Raw genomic sequence first — 9837 nt, forward strand, 5'->3', positions numbered from 1 at the left:
CGCTGGCAACTTCTCTCGTAAATCAATCGAATCGCGTCGATCCCTCGCCAACGTCCCGGTAAAAAAGATTACACTCGCCTCTCTCTTTCCCACCTCTCTTCTCAACGTGTTCGTGTTCGTTCAGGGATGGGATGGGACGGGATGGGAAAGACACCGGATTCCAAACATTGTTCGCGGATCGTTAAAGAGGCCACGCCTCCCCTCGGCCTCGATCTCGGCCTCTTTCATTTTTAATGCAAACCTCGCAACAGGTGAGCGTGTTTTGTCGCGCGATTTAACGTAACGAGTTCCTCCTCCTCCTCCCCCCCCTCCCATTTCCTCACTTTCACATTTTTCCAACTTTCTCTCCCCCCCCCACCGATAATTTTCAATTTCGAACGAATTCTTAAACTTTGCTCCTCCCCTCCAAGTTGGGCTGGAGTTGGGAACCCGAGATTACGAGAACGGGACGCGATCTTTTTCACACGGGTGAAAATTACCTCTGAGATCCTCTGTTCCGAGACTCTTAGAGAACGAAGTTAATTTCGAGAATATTCGGGGCGACGATTTTCGAGAAATCGAGAACGAATGGTGGTCGGGGAGAAAAAGAGAAAAAAATCGAGAAAACTTCGCCACTTTCGCTTTTGTCCTCTTTGATAAATATCGAGGCGAATACGAGACCTCTCACCTCGAACGATCAAAATTCTTTCTATATTTATCACAATTTTCCTCGATATTTTAAAACTTAGGGATTTCTTCGCATTTGGAAAAAAGAAGCAACTCTTTCTCTCTCTCTCTTTCTCCATCGACGTTGAAAGGACAGAAAGATAGAATATGGAACACCTGTGTTTCTAGAAAGAGAAAAACTCGAGAGAGGAGGCAATAAAAAAAAAGGAGGAGGGAAGGCAACGAGGCAATGTTAAATTGATCGCGGTGGAAGAAAGAAAGAATAGAGGATGAAAAAAGAAAGAAAGAAAAAAAATGTCGAGGCAGCTTCTTCTCTCTTTGCGTTACGCGTTAACCCGTTTCCGACACTCGAAGTAATTACGACGAGATATATCGTTGGTTCCGCTCGAGGCACGATTAACCGGCTTCAAAGGAGCTTTTTTTTCTCCCTCCCCCTTTCGCGAGATCGCTCAAAGCTCGTCTCCGCCATCCCCTTCCTCCGACAGAGGAAGAGAAAATTTCCAAAAAAAAAAAAAAAAAAAAGAAAAGAAAAAACGGAAGAGAGAATTCATTCGACCCTGATTTCCTATTCGATTCTTGGTCGACCCAGGGACCAGATTTCTCTCATCCTTCGAGGCACGAGATTACGAGGTGGATCTCGAGCTCGTTTCTCGCGGTTTCGGACGAGACGAATTCTAACGGGAGATCGATTTCTCCCGTGGCCGCGAGATAAACGAGGTAGAGGAGAGAATAAATTCGTGACCTCGAGAAGCGAACTCGCGTGTGCCAAAACAAGAAAAGAAAAAAAAAAATAAAAAGAAAGGAAAAAGAGCGGGATACATGCGACATGAATATTCAGCAGGAACGCAGGACGAAGTTTTTAACTTATCCGACGGTCTATTAATCTTGCGGCGCCGTCTACTCTTCACCCGCCGCGATATTCATAATGACGGCAGTCCGTCGATTATGCATCGTTGACGCGTAACGACGTTCATTGGCCGAGTTCACTCTCTTTCTCTCTCTCTTTCTCTCTACCTAACGCTTCGATAATATCGATCCTCCATCTCGAGACTTACTACCGAGACGATAGTCCCTCTCTTTCTCTTTCTCTCTCGCGCACGCGATTAACTCTCGCTCGAAAAATTCGAGCGAAACTCGATATACTTCGTACATCGGATACACGTGTGCGTTCAAGTTGGAAAAGAGAAGGGAAGGGGAAGTTGGAGAGAGGGAGGGAGAGAGAGAAAGGTATAGGTTTAACGAGATCGATCGAGCCGCAAAGCGGTTCGGTAACCGAAGGAGAGGAAGGAACGAAGGGACGGACGTGTTCCGGAGACCCGGCGCCACCGAAGCACCGAGTCCAGTCGTGTTAACATCGGTTTAATGGCGGCCCGTTAAGGGGGCCGGGCGAGCTTTAAGCGGTGAAATAAACCATCCTGATGCTCCCGGTCACGGGACCGTCCTTTCTCGCTCCAACGCCTCGTCCCCCTTCCACCGCATCTTGAGCAACCCGTTGTTTCTCTCTTCTAAGGGGGAGGGGCGAAAGGAGAGGGAAAAAAACTCCGAGGAAAAGGAAAGAAAGAAAGAGAAGTATCCCAAGTTTGGACAACTACTAAAGTCGAAACTTGACTTTTATTCTTCTTCCAAATATCCTTGCTCTTTGATCTGTCGCGCCGTACGACTACAGGGATTTTAGTTAACGTGCTCGCCGTTCGAGAATAAGGAGCTCTGGTATACGCACGAGATAAAAGGGAAGGGAGCATCGGTCGTGTTAACATTCGCTTAACGGCGCGACATTTGTAGATCCTCCATCCCAGATATACCACTCTTTCCGACACATTGACTTTTATCGCGCCAGATATATTTCTCTCTCTCTCTCTCTCTCTCTCGCTTCTCCGTCCAGACGAAAAAAGTTCTATCGAGCTCTCCCGCGTAAACGTTTATCATCGCTCGCGACATTCGATCTCGCGAACGATTCGACACGACGCGAGAGGGCGACTCGTGTCGGTGAAAAGCGAAAGGGTCGACGAACTTTGGAAAAACGTTACATTCCCTTTTTCCTCCTCTTCTTTCCTTTATTAATTTGCCGGGAAAATCGGAAGGAGATGGAATTTCGCGACGATCGACGAAAGGGTTCGCCTCGACTCGCTTCGATCTCTCGTTTCGATCTCTCGTTTTACCTGCCGCTCGGTTTTTATGGATACGAATTAATTCGTGCCACGATTTGCCAAGTCCGCCATTTATCCATTTATCGAATATCGGGTAAATAATCGCCGTATCGTATTGTCGATCGAGACCGAATCAACGACGATTTTCCAGACGATTTTCCGTGAATTTCCGTTCCGGTGAATTTCTTAAAATTCTTGAAATGACTCGAAATAATTTCACGCACGAATCTACGTGTAAAACTTTTGTATTCTGATATTTTTTTTGTACAATATGTCTGCGTGTATAAAAAGAAAGAAAACTCGTTGAATATTAAACTTTCGTGCGATATAAAGGAATCGCCAATATGCATCCTCGGTTTGTCAGGGCAAATATCACAATAATACAATAACGTGCTCTCACGTTCACCGTCTATTATTCTTATTTTTCATCTTCTCTTGCTACATTTTCCTTCTTTCGTCAATTTCTCAACGAATAGAAATAATTTCGTTATTCAATAACGAAAAACTCATCTTGAACTAATATCTCAATAACGTGCTCTCACATTCATCGTCTATTATTCCTATTTTTCACCTTCTCTTATTACATCTCTATTTTCATCTCTATCTTCCTTCTCCTCTATCAATTTCTTAACGAACAGAAATAATTTCGTTATTCGATAACGAAAAATCAAATTCATCTTCCCTCGAGTTAATTTCATTTTACAAAATTCCATTCTTACAAAACTGAAAAACTTTGAAAATAATATTTCTATTTCCGCTACTGTCAAATTTGGACCAACGTCGAAATTATTCGTTTTATAAGAATATACGCGAAGAACTTATGAATCTATTTATGAAACGATATTTTAAAAAAAAAATCGAGCATAAATAAATTATTGTCGCCGTTTCGAATCGAAAAGTCATCTCTCGAGTGATCGAGCATCGAAGCATGGAAAGAGTTTCGAGGAGGAGAGAAAGCACGACTCATGGTGTTTAATTCGTGTTGGTGACGCGAAAATCGAGCGTAGTTTTAAAAGTTGGGATTTCGACTCCTTCGAAGTTAATCAACTCCCCACGATCCAACTACCTCGCGTCCTCGAGGTTTCTCGATTCACCGTGACGTGGTCGCCGATACTTATTTCCTTCTTTCTTTCTTTCTCTTTCTCTTTCTCTCTTCGAGCAAGATTTATCTAGGTGTCGGGCGAAAAAAGAAGGAGAGGGGGAAGGAGTGGAGAGGGAAGGCGGAGGGAGTGGGGGAAGGTAACTTACGCTCGGTCGCAACGATTCTCTTCCGTACGAGTTTGTTTCGAAAAACATGGGGACCGTCTCGAGAAGAAGCCGTTCTTTCCTCGCGTCTCGTCCGTATCCCTCGTCTCCCAGGTGGAGAGGGACGAGAAAACGATTTAAGAGTTAAGTTGGCAGGATTTATGACTCGGGATAAACGGAGGAGGGGGGCGGAGGAAGAGAAGGAAACTCGAACTCTATCGAGCCACTTTGCTGCTATCGATTATCCTCTTTTACCCGAACGCTCCTTTCCTCTCCCCCCCCCCCCCTTCCCACTCCTACGTACATTCGAATCTGCCTCTCTGCGATCCGAAACGACACCCGTCCTGTCCGTCCTTCGCTTTATAACTCGAGGAAAGGCGAAAGTTTCAGGAACGAGATGGAATCTTATTCACAGGGCCGAATGTTCGTTTCGTTAACTGGAATGAAACTTTTTCGAGAGAGAAAAAAGAAAAAAAAAGGAAGAAAAAAAAAAAGAAGGAGAAAGGAAAAGAATAGCCGGTTCGAAAAGTCATCGATGGAATAAATCGAGCGGAAGGGACGGAAAGTTTGTCGCGAAAATTTTCATAATCGGATCCCCTCCTCCTAGTCGATGTCGAAATCTCGCTCGTTATTGGATCGAACGGGAGAATGTTTCGCTCGTAGTTGGTGGCAACTTTCCCATCTCTTACTCGCGATCGTGTGATTCGCCTAACCGGAGAGAAAGAGAGAGAGAGAGAGAGAGAAAGAGAGAGATGTACTCGCAGTTTCGATTTTACCTCTCGCTTTAATCCCCCCTCTCCTCCTCAATTTATAGCCACACGCGTCCAAGCCTTCCCCCCTCTCTCCTTCCCTCGAAATCGTCCGCCTTTTCTCGCGTTTCGAAAAGTTTCGAGCGACGAATCGATGCGACGAAACGCCTTTCCCTCGATAACGCAGTGGGATGGGAGGACGAAGGAATTCGTGATGATCCGTGGTTAAAATCGCGTCACGAACGGGATTACGAATCGAATTACGAATACTTCGCGTCCGCGATTACAGGCGGATTGGATGGGATGGGATAGGATGGAAAAGTCGGGCGAAAAGTTGAGATGGAAAGTTGAAGGCGACGTGGAGTTGGACAACAACAAAGTTGGATCGAGATCCGGATACAACGCGGAAACGAAATACAAGTTTTTTTTTTTCTTGCCCCATCTTTTCTTCGAAACTATCGATAACTTCCATCGATTTGATTCGACAGAAGGGAGAGAGGGGTAATCGAGGAAAATTGACACGAGTCGATTTCGGAATTAGTAGGTGTTCGCGTTAGCACTTATTACTCTCGAGAGATTTACGAGCATTTCGATTCGTTCAGTTGGTCAAAGGAGGCTTCCTTTCCCGTTTCTATGATTGGCAGGCCTCCGTCGAACGTGAAACAAGGAGCGATGTTTATTGGTCGATTGTTTTCAAGGTAGCACCGCGTGTTCCAAATACGGCCGATGGATGGCGTTGATTCGAGAAGGTCTGCTTTTGTATATCGTCGTCCAAACGAAAAATTTTTCTCTTGGAAGTATCGAACATTGACTATTGCTTATTGGCGAAAATTGTGACATTTTCGATTGAACTAGAAAAGATTTTTTTCGTTTTTCATAGGATATGATTATCGTCGCTTCCAAATAGAGTCTTGTAGTAATCACGTGTCATAGTTCGGATACGACGATTAAATAGTTTGTGAACACATCGTGCTCTGAGTATCAAACACAAGTGCCTGCTACATTATGAGAGAACTTGTTCTCTGATAGACAAGCACGAATAATTTATATATACTCCACACAATTGTTAAACATGTGAATAAGTTCTTTCCAGATTCAAGATTTTATAACGCAAATTAGATTATGTCGCTAATTCTGATCACCGAAATTACACGACCAGGAAATGATTCGTGCAATGATTGAGTTGTTTTTCGGGGTATATGGCATGTGGCACTATCTTGTTAAATGGCATATCTTGTTAAAGTCACGTGTCGTCCACATCCATATCTTGCAATTTTGGATTATCATGTCGCGATAGCGAGCACGTTAATCGTTATTATCTGACCAGTCGCATTTTCGAAGAATAATGGTGCCTCCAGCCCAAACAATGACACGTTGTGGATGCATTTGTTTTTCAACGATCACTCATGGATTTTCTGAATCCCAAATGCAACAATTTTGTCGATTAACCGATCCATCGAGATGAAAACGAACCTTCATTATTTTTAAATATAATAAATAAATAATAAATATATAATATAAATATAAATTAAATATAATAAATATATAAAATATTACTCAACAACGAAAACGCGTTGTTCTTTCGTGTAACGCTTTATTTTTAATAATCCTGAACTATTAACTATACTATCTTTTTTTTTTTCGTTGGCAACACTTTAATGGCGCAAAATTCAAATCCTGCGTAAATTTTGGGACACCCTTTATATAACGCGATAAATCAACTTTAAACAACAAATATATATTCACTTCATATCAAAAAAAAAAAAGAAAAAAACTTATGGGACACTCTAATACGGACACGAACAATAAAAACGGTAATGGAGGAGATCTCTCGTTTCGAAGCTAATAATCGCTTCGCGAAGAAGGATTTCGAGTCGATCGAGATGACACGTATTTAATAACGGCGCGTTGCATCGGTGTCGTTTACGTATCCGGATTGCTTCGACGTCCTAGTATTTATTCGAAAGGAAATCTGTTGAATCGATTCGCGAAAACGCGACGAAATGATGGACATGGCCGAATACGCGAATGATCCACGTGTTTTTCTCGTTTTCCCCTACCCATCCGTTCTAAATTTCGGAATATACGCAAGATACTTCGAAAATTGGATTTGGAGATTCCTTTTGTACTTAAAACGACAAAAAACATTGGCCAATGCCAGAACACGGTCGAAGCAACGAGGCGCGTTAGATATTATTGATTAGCGACACGATTCGATACAATTTTCAATCGATACTCGTAATAATCGCATATGGTATTTATTTTCTACGATATATCGCTTTGATTTTGAGATAGCAATAACTCGTAACGAAAGTCTGTTCAAAGGAGAAATGTCGTTCGAAATTGCCTCGAGAGTCTCCAGTTTACGAATGTTTCGATACTTTTTGGGGACACCCTGTGCACACGTATACGTATAAACTTCGATAGCAATCGGAAATGTGTGCTCGGAAAAAAAAAGGGAGGGGGAAAAAAACGAGCTGGCTCACGGAAGCTACGTATTTCACCTTGTGACATTTTCCATCCGCACTCTCTCTCGTTTCGCTATAATAAAAACGTCGAAGCAATATCCTGCGAATAACGGATCGATTTTTATCTCGACCAAACAACCGACTAAGTTTCTTCGATCCACCGAATTCTCTTTCGATCGGTTTAAAACAGTAAACAGGATTTCTTTCGTCGTCCTGCGGTAGATAATCGCGATCGATCGGGAGAAAAAAATTTGGCCCTCGCGCGTGCCTTTTCCTGCGTCGCGTCAAACTGATCCGATCGACCACAGTGAACTTCCATTAGAAAATTAACCGTGCGCGCGCGTTCCCGTCCACGAAACGAACGAGCGAAGGAGAATTTATCAGTGCGTCCGTGTTGCCAATAGCAGCCCGACCGTTGGAATTTTCGAAAGGAGAAACGACGAGGTGGGGGAAAAAAGATTTGCAATATGGCATTTCCAGTGGGTTGACAAGGGTTCTTGAACGAAAGGGGCAGAAAAGGAGAAAAACAGACGTAGCAGGAGAGAGGGGACAAGAAGAAAAGAAAGAAAGAAAGGAAGGAAGGAAAAGGAAAAAATTGAAAGGAGCGACAAAGTGGCGTTGAGAGTCTAGCTCGGTATCGGATAGAAAGAAACGTAATTACAAATAGTCGTTCCACCTTTCGTCCACGGTCGGGGACCGACTTTTCTACGTCTTTCGTCTCCCCCCTTCCATCTTCTCGTCCTTCTTCTTTTCGCCTTTTTCCAGCGACGAACGACGGAAACCGCGCGACGGGTCCATCGCTGGATTCTCTCGTTCAATTTGATAAATGGCCGCACGGATTGTCCACCCATCCCGTCGTACAACAGGTAATTCCCGTGTTTGCCACCGGAGAGAAGAAAAATCTTCGTTGCTTTCGTCGTCTCTATCCGTCCCCACCACTCAGGATACCTTCCTCCTTCCCTCTGCCCGATATTCCATCATCCATTTCGTGAACCGTGGTGCGTCGCGTCCAACGGATTTTTCCCCCAACCTGATTCGTTAATTCTAGCCAATCGTAGAAGGGAGAGTGACGAGCTGAGCGAATATTCGTCTCAGGATTTTGCGCATAACGCGCAGTTGGAAATATAATTTTCGAGATGTGGCGATACGAAATTAACGCGTTCGACAGAGGCACGCGGCGTATCGTGGACAAGTAGTGTCATTGGTTCGGTGGACAGAGCAACAACGGGGAAAAGTCGAGAACACGGATATTTGACTCGCGAATGTGAAATTATTGCATGGAACGCCGTTCAACCGCAAACTCGAATCGAATACAAAGTAAATTGGCGTATATAGCTCTAAACAACAGTATGACCAATTGCTGAAAATATACATACCTATCAAATTTCATCGCTTTAATCGAATTCGCATCCCGTAAAATAAACGAAAAATTTAAAACTTCTCTTTTATCCTCTCTCTCCCTCTCTCTCTTTTTTTTATCCTCCGAATAATATTTCATCCCATATCGATCATCAATGTCGCCCTAAAATTTTTAATCCGCATCAGTGTCGTTATATTTTGTGTGACGTTATTTGGAAACGAACGAGAGAGAGAGAGAGAGAGAGAGAGANGAAGTTTTATCGACCAAACGAAAAGTACGCGAAATAATGNGAACGATGAATGTATCGTTAACCTGTCAGTCGAGACGGTGTTGCCCCGATCGAACGGTTGCCACGCATCAATTTTAGATTCGTCCGTATGCTGTTCATTGCCCGTTTCGTTTCGCGAAATATTTGCAAACATTTTCTAAGCAACGATAATAATATAAACGCGAAATAATATACACGTTTAACGCTCTAGATTCGGTAAGTGGAAGAAGAAATCCTTCTCATCGTCGACTCGTCGATACACCGCGAAATGTGTCTAGCCTTCCCATCGATCGATGATGAAACGACGATACAGCAAGTCTTCCAACCTTGGGCCGAATCTTCGAATCGATCTTGGAACAAGTTTCGAATAGTTTCGAGCGCAAGTTTGACATGACTTTGGAACGAGCCCTCGCGATCGTTTCCCCCTCCTCTTGGAAAAAGAAGTTCGATCTCGAAGCTAACGGAAACGGGTAAACGCTTTAGGGCGACACGATGCGTTTCTCTTTGTTCGAGAAGAACCGACAGATTTGATTGATCGCGTATGAAAATTCGAGTATAAGAAGCGAAATGAACGATTGAACACATCGAACCATCGAAATTAAAGAAAATTAAAGGAGAATCGAAGGAGAATAATACTCGAGAAAGTTTATGTGCGTATGAACCGAAATGAAACGACCGCTTTCGCGTTACGGGATACGAAATTACGAGCAAACAACATCGGTGAATAAATATTTAAAAATATTCGAGTATTAAGACGAATCGATTTCGAAATTTCTCAACTTTTTGAAGAGTGTGTCTATCGATAACGATGATGAAAGAATCGTGCGATCTTTCTTCGTTATCGAAGGAAAGTCGCCGAAACGAACGAAAGAGCAATTAACGGCTCTCTCTCTCTCTCTCTCTCTCTCTCTCTCTTTCTCTCACGCTCCATTTC

At 43.3% G+C, this 9837-nt stretch overlaps 1 long non-coding RNA gene across 1 annotated transcript in view; it reads right to left on the bottom strand.

The window, feature by feature from the left end:
• Positions 1 to 7951: 7951 nt before the first annotated feature.
• Positions 7952 to 9837, bottom strand: part of LOC116186239 — a 13498-nt gene continuing 11612 nt past the window's right edge. The window contains exon 2 of the long non-coding RNA XR_004151196.1: positions 7952 to 8305. This is a non-coding gene — a long non-coding RNA (uncharacterized LOC116186239). The remainder of the gene's footprint in view (positions 8306 to 9837) is intronic.

Source organism: Apis dorsata, unplaced genomic scaffold (assembly GCF_000469605.1).
Source record: "Apis dorsata unplaced genomic scaffold, Apis dorsata 1.3 scaffold_524, whole genome shotgun sequence".
NCBI classification, from domain to species: domain Eukaryota; kingdom Metazoa; phylum Arthropoda; class Insecta; order Hymenoptera; family Apidae; genus Apis; species Apis dorsata.